Source organism: Stigmatopora argus, chromosome 2 (genome assembly GCF_051989625.1).
Source record: "Stigmatopora argus isolate UIUO_Sarg chromosome 2, RoL_Sarg_1.0, whole genome shotgun sequence".
Taxonomy (NCBI): domain Eukaryota; kingdom Metazoa; phylum Chordata; class Actinopteri; order Syngnathiformes; family Syngnathidae; genus Stigmatopora; species Stigmatopora argus.
The window spans coordinates 1,500,400-1,520,264 of record NC_135388.1 but is presented as its reverse complement, the minus strand read 5'-3'; the positions used below and the strand labels follow the sequence as shown (position 1 = coordinate 1,520,264).

The 19,865-nt window shown below is 38.5% G+C and overlaps 1 protein-coding gene and 1 long non-coding RNA gene across 12 annotated transcripts in view; one reads left to right on the top strand and one right to left on the bottom strand.

Annotated features, from left to right (window-relative positions):
* Positions 1-1,602: 1,602 nt before the first annotated feature.
* On the bottom strand, positions 1,603-18,507 carry LOC144092597 (uncharacterized). The gene is made up of 3 exons (XR_013306089.1): positions 18,181-18,507; positions 7,287-7,453; positions 1,603-2,571 (listed from the first exon to the last, which is right to left on the bottom strand). It is a non-coding gene; the product is annotated as an uncharacterized LOC144092597 (long non-coding RNA).
* baz2ba (bromodomain adjacent to zinc finger domain, 2Ba) overlaps positions 17,054-19,865 on the top strand; it is an 89,861-nt gene continuing 87,049 nt past the window's right edge. For all 11 annotated transcript variants that reach the window (XM_077625181.1, XM_077625154.1, XM_077625170.1 and 8 more), the window contains exon 1: positions 17,054-17,406. The gene's annotated coding sequence lies outside the window, so the exon portion shown is untranslated. The remainder of the gene's footprint in view (positions 17,407-19,865) is intronic.

Genomic DNA, 19,865 nt, shown 5'->3' with positions numbered 1-19,865 from the left:
GATGAGTGCCGACTTTCTGTTTTAGGATCAAATTAAATTGAAGAGTATAGATGTATATTAAATTTCCTGATTTTCCCCCTTTTAAATCAATAATTGTAATTTTTTAATCATTTTTTTCTGTGTTTTTAGTTCAACAAACTAAAAATATATTTTAAAAAAAGCTAAAATAAACATTGTTTTAGATCTATAAAAATCTGAATATTAAGGGCTTTTAATCCAGTTCTTTTAATCCATTTATTTAAAAAAAATCTAAATATGATATCTAAAATGGTTCGGCCCACATAAAATCTAGTTGACGTTAATGCGGGCCGCGAACCAACTCGAGTCTGACACCCTTGCTCTAGAATAACATATGTCATTGAACTCTTAATTTTACTTTCATTGATGAATCTTAAATATTTTTAACATTAACAATATATCTTCATTTGATTTCGTAATGTATTTTTGTTGGATATTTTGCTACGGTGTATGCTTTGCCAGAGTATATCGGAGGCTCATAGGCTCCCCAAGTGGTTTAATAAATGCTTTAATAAACAGAGCATTTGATGAACATACAAACAAAAGAGAAAATATTTATTTAAAAAAAAGCTTAGATCACCACTTCAAGGCTATGTTTTCCTGAAAAGGACAGATACACAAAAACATGTTCCCTGAGAGAAATGTTTCTTTTTCTTCTGAAGCCCAAAATGAGTCGATGACAGAATCCCAGACCCGGCACCTGGATTTTTAAGGGGGCAGGAAGTCCAGGTTTTGTTCATAATAATCGGACATAGGCCCTGTCGTCATTATCACAACACAAAAAGCCTACTTGTCATCACACGCAGAAACTGCGTGTGACGAAATTGATGGTGCTTCTCCATAAGCTACGTTTAATCGGCAAAAGACCTAAATAAGTGTAAGTTACGGACTTGTAATTTGTCATTCCGCTGTTGTGGATACAGGTCGCTTACCTCTTGATTACATACAGGTCGCTTACCTCTCGATTACCGCACACTGTCTGCCACTTACCTTCCTTCAAGTCAGCTAGTAGGAGGCAGATCACCAACCAAACATCTATTCATATGCCGCAGAAGGGAAGGGGGGATATGTTAGCGCGAGTTTAGATGTCTGATGGATGTGGGGAAAAAACTGTCCTTAAGCCTATTTGTCCGAGCTTTGTGGGACCTATAGCGTCTGCCAGAGGGCAGCAGCTGGAACAGATTGTTTTTGTAATTTCGCACTTGAGAGTTTATATTCATTTTAATATTTGTTTGATTTGACTTTTTTTGTCATTTATGAATGAATATTGAACATATGCATAAATGTAACAATACTATAATTTTCTAATTTTGCACCTGACCGTTTTTATTGATTTTAATATTTGTTTGTTTTGACCTTTTATTCATTTATGAATGAATATTGAACATATACATAAATGTACCAATACAATAATTTTCTAATTTTGCACCTGAGAGGGTATATTCATTTTAATATTTGTTTGTTTTGACCTATTAGTCATTTATGAATGAATATTGAACACAAAGATATACTATATGATTTACTATAATTTTGCAATTTCGCATCTGACAGTTTTTATTCATTTTAATATTTGTTTTATTTGACCTTTTGCTCATTTATGAATGAATATTGAACATATAATAAATGAACCTATACTATAATTTTCCAATTTCGCAACTGACAATTTTAATTCATTTTAATATGTTTTATTTGACAAGAATATTGAACATATGTATTTATTTCCAGTGAATTTCCCGAGTACAGGATGAATAAAGTTGAATCTAATCTAATCTAATATGTGTACTTTTACTATAACTTTCTAATTCCGCACCTGAAACTTTTTATTCATTTTAATATTCGTATTATTTGACCTTTTAGTCATTTATGAATGAATAATGAAAGTGCGCCCAGTTGAAAAAAAAAAACAGACGAACATTGCGGAAGAATCAGTTACCGTCGTTTAGTTATGACGTCATCAAGAAGGTGATATACTTGTTTGCGACCACCAGAAGGCGCTGCGGATCACATTTGTCTCTCTTTCGAAGCTGGTCGGCCTTTAATTTGCTCCCCAGAAGTTGTTTGCTAAGTCAGGGGGGCAATTAAATCCACTTTCAACAAGTTTAATGAGATCAATTAGAATAATTGTTTTGAAAAGCACCGCAGATCCCGTCGACGCTGTAAATCCTGGATTAGGGCTCCTCATTTGATTTGCATACTTTAACTCCAAAGAAACCTGGGCGCTCGCTCGTTTATTAGCTGACTTTTAATTAAAGCGTTTCGCCGCCAATGGCCGGGTTTCCGTGCGCCTGCCTTTTCCCAAATAAGTCCTAAATGAGCTCAAACGGCCATATTTCACATTTGGAAAAACCAAAGATGCCAATGGGATTTTTTTTATTGAGAGGCCGACCAATCGGTGCACGTCAGGTATCAAAAACGAATTATAATTAGATGATCAATACTTATGTCATGAATAATAGTAATACCTTGTTTTGATTGGTTACCAGATGAGCCAGTGTAGTTTAGAATGAAGGCATAAAAAGTCAGCTGGGATCGGCTCCGGCACCCCCAGCAACCCTTGAGAGGATAAGAATCAATGAATAAAAAGACAATACTAATTTTGTTTGCTTTTTGTTAAAAAAAGAGAACACTTTTAAACATGCTGTAATTAATGTATATATTTCCAAACAAATAAAAATACACCCATTTACATTTTTTTCAATTTTTGTTATTATTATTATTATTTTTAATTCCAATAAATAAGAAAATAAAATAAAAATAATGTGCTCATCCTTTTTGGTTATTTTTTTTTAAATAAAATAACAGAAAAAGAGAATGTTAGTGTCATTGTTGTTGTATTTTTTCATTTTTAATTCAATTGATAAATTTTAAAAGAAAAGCCCAAAATATTTTCAGTGATTGATATGGTAGTTATAAATAGTTATAAACTATTTGTTTTTTTAGTTAATAAAAGTCATGAAATAAATGGTAAATAATATAATTTATTCCCATTAAAAAAAGCTTAAAATGATTTTTTTAACCATTTTGACTTTCAAAATAATTGACCAAATTTCTATACATTTTTATGGTTAAAATTGTCCCTTCTACCCGCATAAAAGCAACTCCCTCCCAACCTAAACGGCGAAACCGGACGTGGTCTCGTTAGGCGAGCGACTTTCCGGAAAGGTCAAAAGGAGCGCGAAGGTCAACGGCGTGCTCGTGCTCGGCGGCGGGGATCCGTCACGGGTCCGCGGGCCGCTAGGCCGCCGCGGGAGTCCGCTCAAGGCTGAGCGCCCAAAAGGTGAAGGAGAAAGGGAGAAATATATGAGGGCCTTGCCGCAAATTAATTGCTGACCAAAAAAAATGGACGCCTGACCTAGACAAACGAGGAAGTGCAAGGTCTGCACCACCAGTACACACACAAAATAAGCCCCGCCCCCTTTCTCCCCACAACGTAGCATTTCTCTTTCCCATCCACGCGCTGGTTTTCCCACTTCCAGGCCAGATGCTAGCTCCGTTAGCCGCCATTCTCCGTTAGCGAGATGGCATTGACCATCCATCACCGACGGGGGGGTTGGAAAAAAATGGGAATCGAACCCACACTTGCCTGCTAGTCAGGCAAGAGAATGAGCCACTACACCAAGATGTCATTAAAAGTTAATTTAAAGCTAGCATCAAACATGCCAACTGTTTTTTTCCGCACAATAAGACACAAATAAAAAAAAAAAAGGGAATCGAACCCACGCTTGCCTGCTAGTCAGGCAAGAGAATGAACCACTACACCAAGATGTCATTAAATGTTCCATTTAAAGCTTGCATCAAACACGCCACATTATTTTTTTTTACACACAATAAGGCACAAATTTAAAAAAAAATGTCTGCTACATTTAAAATAAAAACCATCAGTCAGAAAAGCAAAATGGCTAGCTTAGGGCTAGCATGTCGTTAGCCCTGAATGACTAGGATTTCATGAGGATTCCGCTGCAAGAAGTCAAGAAAAAATGTTGTTTTTTTATATCACGTAATTGTTGCAATACGTTTTTTAAGTGCTTTTATTGGGCAGCATAAGTATAAAAATTACAAAAGAAAACTTAAATCATATCTCTCGTACTTAAACAGCTAAACGTCTTAAATTGTGTGCTATATAGTTGGGAAAATCTTTAAAAGGGAAAGAGTTTATTGGAATGTCTGCTGGATTTTTTATTTATTTAAAAAAAAAGAGTCTTAAGGTAGAAAATAACTTAAAGAATGTCTGGATTTGGCCCGGAGTGTGTAATCACAAAGGAATGTCGTGAGACATTTCTGCCTTTCCTCACTTTTCCCACGGCTCGTCCACAATCTGTTTCCTCTGAATACGCACGCCACTTTGGCCCCCCCCAAAAACTATCGTAGAAAAAAAAAGCAAAGTTTACAAGCTGTTAAGTGAAGAGAATCTGCAAGAAGGCCAGCTACGACGAATGGAAAAGTCAAAGGATTGCTTTGTCGCCACCTGGTGGCGTTTCGGAATATTAAAATGAACGGAGAGTGGGGTTTAAACTGGGGGGCGAGGGCCTGCCTCTGGCCCACCACGCGCTGTTTACAAGTGTCTGGTGAACGCAAATTATCAATTTTAATAAAAAATTATATAAAATTACAACTTTTATTTATTGTTATTTTTGTAGAACAAACAAAACAATTTAGTGTATTAAATCACAACCTTAAAAATAAATAATTCTCACACTTTATTATTTTATAAAAGCATTTAAAGCAATTAATAGAGATTTAAAAAAAAGAATATTTCCATTTTTTGTTTTTTATTCATTCAAAAAATTGACACGAATAAAAAATTAAAAATCCATAAAATTACAAAATTTATTGATTGTTATTTTGCAGAACAAATCAATTTAGTGTATTAAATCGCAACCTTCAACAAAATGAAAGAAAATACTCACACTATTATTTTATAAAACCATTTAAAGCAATGAATAAAGACATTTTAATAATATTTAATTTAAGAATATTTCTATATCTGTTTTTTTATTGATTAAAAAAATTGAGACACTAATAAATAATACAAATTCCATGAAATTCCAATATTGATTGATTGTTATTTTGCAGAATGAACAAAACAATTTAGTGTATTATTTAAAAAATAATATTTCATTTTTTTAATTGATAAAAAAAGAGACACGAATAAAAAATAAAATTCCATAAAAAAATCTTCTTTTATTGACTGTTATTTTGCAGAACAAACAAAACAATTTAGTGTATTAAATAACAACCTTAAAAATAAAGAAAATACTCACACTATTATTTGAAAAAAAATTAAAGCAATGAATATTTTAATAATATTTAATTTAAGAATATTTCCATATTTGTTTTTTTATTGATTAAAAAAAATTGAGTCCCAAATAAAAAAAAGAACATTTGACTGTAAACAATGCAAAAACACTAATGACAATTTTGCCAATCAATAGCGATGCTAACCAATTCATCACTTTCATTCGTTAAAACCGGACTGGAGGCCCCGCCCCCTTATTTCTCCATATCGATCTGCAACTGGAAACCGATCAGGTGACCGACTCTAAAATAAAAGCGTCAACGCTCTCCCGTAAACACGTTTGGAAGCGATTTAGCGCACATTGTTGACATTTTTCTTGAAACGCTCCCCCCTGTTGAATGTGGCTTTTCAATGGGGGTCTTTTTTCTTCTTCTTTTTTTTAAAGCGGCGTCTGGGCTCTAAAAAAGGCTTCCCCCAAAACACTAAGAGAACATTTGTGGGTCTTAATGTTCCCCAGACACAAAGTGACATCTGCCTGCCTCCTCCCCCCCTTTACCTCCCCCCTTTACCTCCCCCCCCCACGCTGCTCTTTGTTCAGAGGAGCACCGGGGGGAGCCTTTGCACATTCAAGGCGGAGATGATGTCACCATTGTGATGATTTTTTTTTTTTCCTCTCCTGGCCGCTGCCCTATTTTTGACCGGGCGTCACTGAGGGAGGGAAGGCCGGCCGCCATGTCTGCTCGCCAGGAGCGAAGCCGGCCTGCCACTATTAATTAACGCCAGACTTTTTCTTCCTTTCTCAAGACCACCCCCGCGGACCCACCGACGTCTTTGCATTTGAACAAAACCAATAAAAGACACAACTCTTGTGCTATGTTGAGTCTCGCTCGCCATTACTACTTGGCGGGGAAATACACTTTATGTAGGACTCTATTTTTGGTTTTGTTTGTAAGCTGCGGCTTATGTATTGGATATCTTTACATTTTCGATAACACGACTAAGATATTATTCAGTGTCTTAATCGTTATTTACTGGCAATACTACTACTTGTGATAAAAATGGGATATAATAGTGAGATTTTCAAGATATAAGCCGATATTTCTTGGTTTTGGTTTGTAACCTGCGGCTTATCTATTTTATATCTGTTTTTTTACTAAAAAAAACTAAAATACACAACTATTATAGTATCACTATTTATATGCATTACTACTTATCATAAAAAAATGATATTATGTACTGTATTTTTTAAGATAAGCCAATATTTCTTGCTGTTGGTTTGTAACCTGTGGCTAATCTATTTGATATCTGCGTTTTTTACAAAAGAACTAAAATACACAGTTATTATAGTATTCTTGGTCTTGCTCACTATTTATATACATTACCATTTATCATAAAAAAATGAGATTAAGTACTGTATTTTTCAAGATATAAACCGATATTTCTTGCAGTGTCAAGTCTAATTTGTGGGCATATAAACCGATTCAGTGATCATTTTTTGAGCGACAAATACAAATACAAATAAATATACGAGAAAATACGGTTTCAAAACCGAAACAATATTTTCTTTAAGTGTCAATATCGTGTCTTTGTCACTTTAAAAAATTGAAAGGAGGACAACAACAGGACGACTTCTTCATACGTAAAATACCGTCTTTTTATGGTTTATCTGCGGCAGACATGCAAAGAAAAAAAGTCTAAAAATAGCTCGCCATACCTATAGAGATTTTTTGGGAGCGTTGAGATTACTTTGAGCTTTATAAATAGAAATGGACGACTTTTTATTCACATCAGACTACTTAAAAAAACATCATTTGCTTCATGAAAACATGAAATGAAAAAGTCTTTCTTTGGCTCTCCAAAAAAAGCCATTGTTTTGATTCACAAGTGTAAAAAAACCTGATGTTTTTGGCAGAACAGCAGCCCAATTCACAATATGTTAAGCATTCACAATATGTTAAGCAGCTGTGGAATTTTAGTTTTTTATACGCGGTCCATAAAAAAGGTATTTTAGAAGATAAAAAAGTGCTCTTACCTTTCATGTCATTTTTTAAAACACATTGGCGACATCTTTTCGGAAAATTTTGGCCAGAAATCACTCCTTTCGCAGCAAAAACAGTGAAATGCCGCCCCCTACTGGCAGTTGTGGGTTAGTAAAATTGAAGGTTCCTCCCAGTCCAAATGGATTGGACGCCAATCGCACTGAAAGATGAAGAAATGTCATTATTAGTAGGAAGTACATTATTATAAACTAATTTCAAATCCTTTTAAAGCATCACCATGTTTCCGACTTCCATGACCTTTGACCTTTTCGCTTCTCATATCCCATACTTTAAAAAGTTATCAAGTTATTATGCAATTTAAAATATAAATTAGACCTGGCGTTGTCATATGTGGATTTATATCAATATTTATATCAAGGTAAGTTCTTATTGGTTGGGGAAATTTAGGTATTGACGTGCTAACCACTGAGCCACCACAAATGCTAATATGTTCGTTCATTCATTTTCTGAACTGTTTATCCTCACAAAGGTCACAGGGGGTGCTGGAGCTAGGGGGAAATTTAGTGTTCAACCAGCTAGCCTAGCATGTTTTTGGTATTTGGGAGAAAATTGGAGTACCCAGAGAAAATCCAACCAATCCTGGGCCGAAATGCAAACAGAAGCAGGAATTGAACCCTCGACCACAGAACTGTGAGGTGGACATCCTAACCACTTATCCGCCGCAATTGATAATATGTTCATTCATTCATTTTCTGAACCGTTTATCCTCACAAAGGTCACCGGGGGTGCTGGAGCCAATCCCATCCAAATACGGGCACCAGGCGGGAGTCGGATTGGACACCCTGGACAGCCAATCACAGAGCACGAGGAGATAAAGGACAACCACTTGTAATCACTTGTACGTAGTTAGGGGTTATTTAGAGTGTTCAACCAGCTAGCCTAGCATGTTTTGGGGATGTGGGACGTAGTTGGAGTACCCGGAGAAAACCCAACCAAGCCTAGGCCGAAATGCAAACCGAATAAGGAATTGAACCCTCGACCACAGAACTGTGAGGCGGATTCTGGGTCGCCACAATCTAATTTTTTTTTTCAGGTGGGCTGTGACAAACGAAATGCAGAACAAGGAAATATCATTTTTGCTTTCACGCCAGGGGGAACGTCAAGCACTTTATTTTCCGTCGAGGCCTTGGCGGAAAGAAAATGCACAGCGTGTATTTAACTCTTGTTTTTTTTTGTTCACCTGAAAATAAAAAAAGGCGGATTTGATAGCCTCAGCGAAAACGCTGCACTTAAATGTGAGTGCCAAAAAATATGGGACATTTGTCTGCTGTGTAATTTTAGACTTTTAAGACTTATTTAGGAGCACTTGTAACCTCAGTTAACGCCGATTTCCCGGCGAATTGCAGTCAAACTGGCAAAGATGTCGCTAAACTGAACCGGAAAAATTGTCAGAGCTAAATTCAATTCTGATTCTTATGCTTTTAAGTCCCTTTTGTCATTCAAGAACAAATATGAAATATGAATTACTGTATTTACTCGCATAAAAGCCGCATTTGTCGGACAAAAAAATGATTGAATGGAGGGTATACCTTATATGCGCATAAATAGATGACAATGACAAAACGAAGTAACACCATAATGCCATGACGCCATAACGCAATGACGTCATAACGCCATGATGCCATAACACATGACGGCAAGACGCCATGATGCCATAACACATGACGCCATAACACATGATGCCAAGCCGCCATGACGCCATAATGCAATGACGTCATAACGCCATGACGCCATAACACCATGACGCCATAACACCATGACGTCATAACACCATGACGTCATAACACATGACGGCAAGACGCCATGACGCCATAACACATGACGCCATAACACATGACGCCAAGACGCCATAACGCAATGACGTCATAACGCCATGACGCCATAACACCATAACACCATGACGTCATAACACCATGATGTCATAACGCCATGACGTCATAACACCATGACGCCATGCCATCATAACACCATGATGTCATAACGCCATGACGTCATAACGCCATAACGCAAGACAATGCGGCGGATACAGTAATTTATTTCAAAATAGAGAAAATATAAACAAATAAAATCATTAAAATATCAGCCTTGATACCTGCGTAATGTGTGTCTCATGCTATTATTGCACCCAGAGACAAAATGAGACCACTATGGACACACTTCCTGATTATACTGCTCACGTGACTTCCTTTTTTCAATTCATACATGCACGATGATTTAAGATTTTCCCTTCAAAGTAACACATTTGTACATCCTATTTTAAACCACGAACATGGAGGTGAAATTTGTGAATCAGGGGGCGGCTTATACGCGAGAAATTGTAAAAGTCAACCATTTTATGTCGCCACCCAAAAAATATGCCGCTCGCGGACGTAAACAAGTTCATTGGCCGAAGTCAGCAAAAAAAAAAAAATCTCCGGGTCTTTCAATGAATCAGCGCGCTCGGTTTCCCCAAACAGCGCGGTGCGTCAGCGGAGGAGCTCGGACTCACTCCCGCACTTTTCCAGACACGAGTGACTCCGCATTCCCAGAAAAGCGGGGCGCTAATGCATTCTCGCCGCGTCTTTTGCTCTGCCGCTCGCACGCCAACTCGCATCTCATTATGGAATGACACGGTGCGTCCACCTCATCAACAAATGAGTCAGTCACTCCACTACCGCACTATTACCATTTCTCCCTTCTGGGCATGACATCATTATTCAGGGTTTTGCCGATATACCCGATTTTTTTCGACCGTAAGTCGCACTGGCCAAAGAATACACAATGGAGGGGAAAATAATATACCGTGTTTTCTCGCATATGAGCCTATGTGTATAATCTGCACCCTTAAAATTGCCTTAAAATCATTGAATTTGACAATTTTTCGCGTATAAGCCCCCCCTGATTCACAATTTTCACCTCAATATTCATGGTTTTAATAGGGAGTACAAATAAGTTATTTTGAAGGGCAAATCTTAAGAAAAATCATCGCACGTTTCATTTCTGAGATACTGTATAAATGGATTTATAATTAGACATTCCTAAAAAGTGTTGCCTGCACGTAGACAAATTCAAAAAGGAAGTCATGTGACCACTACAACCAGGAAGTGTGTCCGTAGCAGTCTGGTTTGTCATTCCTAGGTAAAATGGTGGCACCCTGAGCGAGCACAAGTGAGTTTTTTCACGTTTTATGCAAGATATGCTACGCTAATTTAGCACTCTAATTGCCCGTAGGTATAACTTTGATTGGTTGTTTGTCTCCTTGTGCTCTGCGATTGGCTGGCCACCAATTCAGGTATGCCAAGCCTAATTTGTGCGCATATAAGCCGTACCCTGGATTCAGTCATCATTTTTTTGCGATAAATACGGCGTACAAGCAAGAAAATATGGTATATAAGTTGCATGTTTGAGAGGGCAATTTTTATTGGATCAGAAACCACGACCAAACATGAGTTAAATTAATAGCAAAATGGAAAACAACAGGCTAAATAGGCTTCTGTTAACATAACCATTTTTCAAATACATAACTATAGCCTTAAAAAAACATATCAGGGAGGAAATATAACAAATATACAAGTCACAGGCCCAGCCAATCTCTGAGAAAAGTGCGACTTTTGGTTTTGGTTGGTTTGGTTTTTGTCTCTTATGTCCCTCCAGGCTTCCCTTCCTCTTGTAAGCAGCTGGGTGTAATTTGGTAAGCAGCCTTTGCCTGTCTATTCAAACCACGTGTGTTTGTTAGTGTTTTTGTCGGATCGTCTGTCTTGTTTTCTTCATGCCACGTGTTCCATGTTCCTCGTTTCCCCAAAACAAAATGTCACCAAAACCTGCAACTTTATGACAATTATTAGCTCGTAGTAAGACAGTGCAGAAGGATGAACTATGAGCCAGTTCATTTTTGGAATAATTAACTGAGCTGACTTGTGAAATTGGAACCAAAATGACGTCATTTGTTCAATTTGTGACCTCATTTGAGCTGATGTCGCCCTTCTTTATCCTCTGTCAAGATCCACGAATTTGTTCACATTTACGACGCCACCGTGCTGGCGTCACACCGCCGGTTGAAATCATTGACTTGGCCAAGCCGTGCCGTGGAAAGGAGTAGCTCACTTTGTGAGCCTAATTGCGAGGCTCCGAGATGAATACAAAGGCAGAGAGCCAATTAGAGGACGGCGGCGCTGTAAGATGTCGGCGCTACAACCTTGCTTAACTCAGCAGAACATTGTCTTCATTGGCTGTTTAATTGTTCAGACTGTAAGCAACGTGTAGAAGAACACTGGCTTTTCCTACTCCACGACTATTTTCGTGTTTTTAGGGACCGCCGTCGTAACTATGGTGCACAGCTGTCCCCGAGTTGATTGATTTTCTGTTCTGGGGGTGCCGGAGCCTATCCCGGCTGACTTCAGGCACCGGGCGGGGACACCCTGATTGGGCGGCCAGCCAATCCCAGACCAAGTATTGGTATTTGGAAATAGAGAAATTTGTAAGTAGAGAAATTTGCAAATGGAGACATTTGTAAGTAGAGGCATTTGAAAATAGAGAAATGTGTAAGTAGAGACATTAAAAATAGAGAAATTTGTAAGTAGAGACATTTGCAAATTGAGACATTTGTAAGTAGAGGCATTTGGAAATAGAGAAATTTGTAAGTAGAGGCATTTGAAAATAGAGACATTTGCAAGTAGAGGCCTTTGCAAATAGAGAAATTGGTAAGTAGAGACATTTGAAAATTGAGACGTTTGTAAGTAGAGGCATTTGAAAATAGAGAAATTTGTAAGTAGAGACATTTGCAAATACAGACATTTGTAAGTAGAGGTACCGCTGCATTTACAAGGAAATCATCCAGACGAACTTAGGGCACTCTGATATGTTTTTTTCAAGTCCTTTTTTTCTACATTTAAGGATTTTTTAAGCCGAGTAGCGCGTGCAGAAATGGCCGTTGGCAGGCAGCTCGTCGCGTTAATGGCATCAATCCGCATGGAGGACGGACAGCGCGGGGAGGAGGGCCCCCCCCCCCCCCGTTCATCTGTATTCCCCCAATGTGTCAGTGCGAAAATCAATAAATGCAAGCGCAGCGCCTCGGCTTTCCGACCGCCGTCCCCGTCTTTGCGGACCGGACTAATAGAAAAATAATCATGAAATCCCAATCAGCAGATGAATTTGTTTTCCATCCGTCTCAGGAGACATTTTTCCTCCTTGTTTCTTTTGAGCTCATTATACTTTCTAATCAAGACGGAGACAAGAAGAAGAAGACGACGGGGGGAAGAAGAAGGAGGAAAAAAAAAAAAAGTCTTTTGGACAGACACGCACGCGGTCTCCCTTCCCCCCGTCCTCCTTCTTGGTCGTCTTCCCCGTGGCGCTCCCGCTCGCATTGCAGTCATTGTGCCGGCACTTATTATGTTACAAATGACGGAGGTACGGCAGCCATTCTCAGCGTGCGGGCTGAGAGGGCCCTCCCTTCTATGCGGCGAGCTCCTAATGACTCCTCGCGCCTCCACCCGCTCCTTCGTGAAGAAGATTCTCCCGCGCAATTAAAACATTCTCCGTGAAGAGATGAAAAAAAAATGGGATGGGGGTGACGGCGACGAGGGTCTGATGGGAGCTAGATTTTGTTTGAAGACAACCCCCATCTCAACAGGTAATGGACGGAGGAGCAGAAAGCCAAGTGACCTCCCGACATCGGAGGACGTGCTATTTAAATCATAATCGCAAAAAAAAAAATCACTGTTGCTGACATTTGGTGTGTGAATGAAGTGGCTGAAGGTAGAAAGATTATTTAAAAAAAAAAAGGCGGCTCAGTGGTTAAGTGGTTGGTGCGTCAGGCTCGCAGGTTTGGGGTTCAGGGTTTGAATCCAGGTAGGTCCAACTGTGTGGAGTGTGCATGTTGTTCCCAGACCTGCGTGGGTTTCCTCCCCCCAAAAAATAAAAAATGGCGGCCCAGTGGGTGAGTGGTTCGCGCGTCGGCCTCGCAGGTGTGTGGTTCAGGGTTTGAATCCAGGTAGGTCCAACTGTGTGGAGTGTGCATGTTGTTCCCAGACCTGCGTGGGTTTCCCCCCCCCAAAAAAATGGCGGCCCAGTGGATGAGTGGTTTGCACGTCGGCCTCGCAGGTTTGTGGTTCAGGGTTCGAATCCAGGTTGGTCCAACTGTGTGGAGTGTGCATGTTGTTCCCAGACCTGCGTGGGTTTCCTCCCCCCCAAAAATAAAAAATGGCGGCCCAGTGGTTGAGTGGTTTGCGCGTCGGCCTCGCAGGTTTGTGGTTCAGGGTTCGAATCCAGGTCGGTCCAACTGTGTGGAGTGTGCATGTTGTTCCCAGACCTGCGTGGGTTTCCTCCCAAAACACATGCTAAGCTAGTTGTACGCTAAATTGGCCTTAGGTATGAGTGTGAGCGTGTATGGTTGTTTGTCAGCTGGGATAGGCTCCGGGACCCCCTGCAACCCTTGTTAGGATGAAGCGGTTTCAGAAAATGAATGAATGAAAAAAAAGGAGGTGGTTATTTCTAAGATGTTTCAATCCCTGGTAGGTTCCAAACTTCTTCTGTGGGATTTCCATGTTCTGCGTGGGTTTTCTGCGGGTAGTCCGCGTTCCTCCCACATCGCAAAAACATGCAGTCCAACTCAGTTTGGTTGGCAGGCCACGTTGATGCCGACTAGATGTCATATGGGACGGGCTGGTTTAATTTTGGGTCCAAAAATTAGCTTGCTGGCTACCATTGACGGCGCTAGACGTCCCACCCATTTGGACGGGGAGGGTTGAATGAACGAATGACTATTGTAGTCGTAGTCAATGGCAGGCAGCGAGTCCATTTTCTATCATTTCAGGATACGCATAGATGACTTCCTGAACATTTTGGCTAATTTCCTATTGATTTGAAGGGATTTTCTAGGTTACAAATGTAAGGTTTAATGGGAAAACAACTACAAAATAACCTTCCAAACACAAAACTGGGGAAAATTAACAGAGAAACAAAGTCAACGGGGAAGCACGCCGACGAAAGCCAAACGAAACAATACACAGAAAACACTTAAACAAAAACACAGGGTTTAAATACACAGAAACGAGTTGATTAACGAGACAATTACAAACACCTGGGTGGGTTGCACCAGGCAAGGAGATCCAGAAAAAAAAAACACAGCAGGTGAAACTCATCTACAATCAGGACAGGGCGGAAACATGACAATTTTAAGTTTCCCGATTAACTCCTCGGTTGCCATTTTGACGGCGAATGATGGAACGCGATTGCGAAATTGAGCCAAGAAAAGTTACGCTTGATTTACAGGGAAGGCGTTTGTTAAAAATAGACGGCTGGAGACGGAGTGATGCGGCAGTTGTTTTCTGACCCGAGCTCATCGGGGTTTTGGAGCAGTTGCCCACTCCATCTGCAAAAAAAAGAAAAAGAAAAAAAATACCCTCCCCCAATACACCCCCCTTGTTGTTTTCCAGTTGAATGAAATAATCTTCCCCCGTCTGGAAAGCCAGTCTGGGTCAGAGGGCCTGTGCTCAGCCTGTTGCTTATTGTGTGCTCAGAAGAGGAGCTAAAGAACACAATTAGGCACAGATGGCTGTCTTTGCCAGCCAATGTATTGATTGGTCAAACCCACAGGAAGATCTGGCCCGTTTTGGATGGCTTTTTTCAATGTTTTCTCGTGTCTGATGGCTTTAGCGCTCGGGTTAGCGCTTAAATTTGTCTCATTGCAGGTTAGCGCTTGAATTTGCCCATTGGCTTTTATGCTAAGGCTAAGGCAAGGCTGTCAAACTCGGGTTTGTTTGCGGGCCGCAATAACGTCAACTCGATTTTATGTTCATGATTATTATTATGTGAGCCGGACCATTTTTGAAATATTATTTTGATTTTTTTTATATATTTTTTTAATCCAGTTAAAATATAAAAAATATCAAAATATTCTTTTAAAAATGGTCTGGCCCACATAATAATAATAATAATAATTATTATATTATTATTATGTGGGCCAGACCATATTTTGATATTTTTTTCAATTTATTTATTATTTTTTTAATCCAGTTAATATAGAAAAAAATATCAAAATATTATTTCAAAAATGGTCCGGTCCACATAATAATAATAATTAGTATTATTATTATTATTATGTGGACCGGACCATTTTTGAAATAATATTTTGATTTTTTTTTTCAATTTTAACTGGATTTATAAAAAATATATTATTATATTATTATTATTGTTATTATTATTATTATAATTTTTATTATTATTATTATTATTATTTGGGCCGAACCATTTTTGAAATAATATTTAGATATTTTTTTCTAATTTAACTGGATTAAAAAAACTGCATCAAAAGTTTTTGGAAATAATATTTTGATTTTTTTTCTATTTTAACTGGATTAAAATATATAGAGAAAGTAAATCATGAGTGGCGATAGTAATATAATACTAATTATATATATATATATATATATATATATATATATATATATATATATATATATATATATATAATTATTATAGCCACTAATGTTTTACTTTCTCGGGCTGCACAAAATGACGCGGCGGGACAGATTTGGCCCCCGGGCTACCACTTTGACACCAGTAGGCTAAGGTTAGCGTTTGAATATGCCCCAAGGTTAGCGCTGGAATTTGCCCGATGGCTTTTGCGCTAAGGCTAAGGTTAGCGCTTGAATCTGACTGCGCTAAGGTTAGCGCTGGCTTTTTAATAAATGTCGCAGTCGACTCAAACGGAAGCGTAACAAATAGTGACGAGTGGTGATTCAAAAGTCCCAAAATATAATCAAAAATATAAAAATAACAAATATTCAAAATGAACCCAAAATATAATCAAAAATATAAAAAATAACAAATATTGAAAATTAACCCAAAATATAATTAAAAAAAATTAAAAGATAACAAATATTGAAAATTAACCCAAAATATAATAAAAATATATAAAAAATAATGAATATTTAAAATTAACCCCAAATATAATCAAAAATATAAAAATAACAAATATTTAAAATTAACCCAAAATAATAAAAAATATAAAAATAACAAATATTTAAAATTAACCCAAAATATAATCAAAAATATAAAAATAACAAATATTTAAAATGAACCCAAAATATAAAAATAACAAATATTTAAAATTAACCCAAAATATAAAAATAACAAATATTTAAAATTAACCCAAAATATAATAAAAAATATAAAACATAACAAATGTTTAAAATCAACCCAAAATATAATCAAAAACATATCTCGAAAGACAAATATACTTACCCCAACATTTAAAACATTTGTCATTTTTAATTAATATGCCACAATCACTGTACTTATTTAAAAACCGTCTTTCCCTCCATGTAATTTCCTCTACTTATAATTCTTCTACCACTTAATGAAAACGTAAATCCAAACATTGAGGATTTGTTTTAATACAAAAAAACCCACTTAAATACTCTAAAGGTCAAAGGTCTTTCGCGCCCCCTGCCCCCAAAAGGGTCAACATATGACGAAATAATCCTTAACACAGTTCCCAAAACGCATAATGGCACTTGTTTTTGGAAGGAGGGTGTCAGTCATGTCGTCATAAAGTGAACGGCATGCTCTTGTTGTTATTTGTTTTTTTTTTTTAATACCCCCCATTTTCTTACCACCCCCAGCGTCCGCGACGTGTACGTAACATCTTTAATGTCATGTCGCATTTCAAAGCAATAACGCTCGACGACTGCATTGTTGAGGGTTGCCAAGGGCTTGCTTGCTGCTGCACAAATAACTTTTTACTCTTTGTGTGGCAGTAGAGAGCCAAACGACGTCAGGTCGGTTCCTTGAAGTGGATCCCGAACAAACCTTGAGAAGAAGAGACACACTCTCCTTCAATCTGCTCTCTCTCTCTCTCCCTCTCTTTCTCTCTCTCTCTTTTTTTCTCCCCCTCGCACACAAACACACGCAGCGAGACTCAATTACTGGCCAATTCCCCTTCTTTATCATTCGTCATCGACCTCTTTCATAACCAAAAGCGACCTAGAGAGCGGGGGGAAGGAAAAAAAAAAAGAAAAAAGACAAGACGGACCACAACGGCTAACCGGACTGTTACCCGAGCCGATTTAATCCGCGTTTGGGAATAAGTAAAGTGCAAAGTAAAAAAACAAGGTAAGCGTTGTTTTATTTTCGCTTGGCTGTCGCCGTTGTCGTCCGTCCGTCCGTCCGTCCGCCCTCATCCTTCGAGCGGGGTCGCCGCTTTTGTGGCTTGCTTTTTTTTTATAGGCTTCCCGCAACTCGAAAGCGGTCCGCCGCGAGTTAAAAAATGGAAGTTTTGCGGTTGTTGAAGGGGGAAAAGAAGTGTTTTGGGCACTCGTTTATCTCGTCGCCGAGCTGATAGTAGATAGCTGCTCCATTGTGTTGCCTTCGCGGCGCCTCGCAAAACTCAAACGCTTTCTGTTTGCTCTCAACTTGTGTCTTTATTTCTTGTAAATAATTCAACTTTATGCTTCTGTTGCTGTTTATCCTTTTCGGCGAGGTAGTAGAACGCTTTAAAATAACTGGTTCTTGAACGACGGGCTGATAAATTAACTATGAATATCTTCACCCCCACGGGGCGGTTTACTCCGTTTTAATCCCACGATATGTGTTTATTCCTCCCCGTCGCCACCACGTTAGCGTGGTGCCTGTCTATCCCCCCCTTCCCGGTTCCGTAGTCCGCCTGGTCGAGACCTCGACCCCCGGGGGGGAGAACTGGAACCGAGCGGTTTCACTTGGCTTCCTCAAACGTCCAACGTAAAAAAAACGTCGCCCGGTGCGCGTGTTTCAACTCGCAATGATGTCCATTTCTCGGCCCCCTTCCAAAAACAACAAGCCCTTCGCCATCTTGGCTATCTTTTAATGTCCCCCCTCCCTCCTCCTCCTCTTACAAACAACAGTACTCACCTTCACATGTATCCGCGTTGTAAGTTTTACAACAAAGTTTTACACCGAAAAAAGACACGAAACGGAGGGTGTTCCGTGTCGAAGAGAGTCCACGAGGGCTAATGGACTAGTTTGTCTATGACGTTTTTTAGCTAGCTAATGTGATGAGCGGTTCTGTTAGCCTCGAGTGGACAAGACGTCGCCGCTGCTTGTAAAAAAGGCGATCCGGTTCGTCATTTTTTTTCGACGGGCAGGTGTTCCATTCCGCATAAAAATAAATAAATAAATAACATTTCGAGCCCCACCACGAGCTACATCGAGCTTCGGTTTGTCTTTCAATGAAAACTGGAGTCGAGAAACGACGGGGGGACGACGTTAATTACTAGGAATCTTATTAAAAGGGAGAATTGTCAGTGTCCATGCTAGCCAAATAGCTTCAATTAATTTGAAATGAAATGTCTTTTAATGATTGTAAGCTTGTTAAGACGAGTCAGAATGTCTTTTCTGTGGTAATCCACGCTGAATGATAGTTTCGATTGCGAAAAGGAGTTCATTAATCATCACAGCGTTCTCTTATCTTTATATTGTGGGGAAGCTTTGGAAAAGAAAGCTCCACACATAAAAATATTCATGTTGTTTTTTTATATACACGCGTTTTAACCGATTTACACAGTTCCAACTTGGAAATGTTTGAAAATTGAACATGGCTTTAAGGCTCTTTTGATTTTAACCCCTAGCCAGGGGCGCAGCTAGGGGGGGGGGCGATGGCGGTGCGGATGCCCCCGCTAACGGCTAACGGCTAATGTTGACATCGGTGTATATTGACTTTCGAGGATATCAAAACTATACTTGGACTAATTTGTCATTCTTTAGAGTTTAAAGCCTGCTTGGGTTTACGTTCAACGGTTGTCAGTTGGGCCATTATTCATAATTATTATGATTATCTCAGCAGCGATGTTGAAGGGCCTTTTATGATTGTGTAAACAACTAAAAAGGCCTGTTCGTTTCCTATGGAAAAACATTAACCTTTTCAGATGTCAAACTTACTCATGCCTGACATTTTAGTTTTTATTCCATCCACATCATTTATGCATAAAAACAAATCAGGCAATCATGTCACAAAAAGTTGTAATTTTTGAACCCCAAATCATGGATTGGAAAAGAAATTGATGATAACATCCCCGTTTATTTTCAATAGACCTGTTCAATGTCCAGATAGCAACAAAAAGTGCGGAGGAATTAAAATCCGTCGATCCAACCCCCGCAAAAACCACGAAAACCCTGAAAAACGGTGAGAAAAGGAATGAAAACGCTGAAAAAACAGCGAAAATAAAAACTATTACCAACTGCAAAAAGTGTGACTTCTCCTGACAAAAACTACAAAAAATACACAAAATTTACAAAACCCTTAAAAAATACACAAAATTTACAAAACCCTAAAAAAATACACAAAATTTACAAAAAAAACAAAAATACACACAATTTACAAAACCCTAAAAAAATACACCAAATACACAAAGTTTACAAAACACAAAAAAATATATACAAAACCCTAAAAAATATACAAAACCCTAAAAAATATACACAAAATTTACAAAATCCTAAAAAAATACACAAAATTTACAACCCCCAAAAATTCACATTTACAAAAAAAACCAAAAATACACACAATTTACAAAACCCTAAAAAAATACACCAAACACACA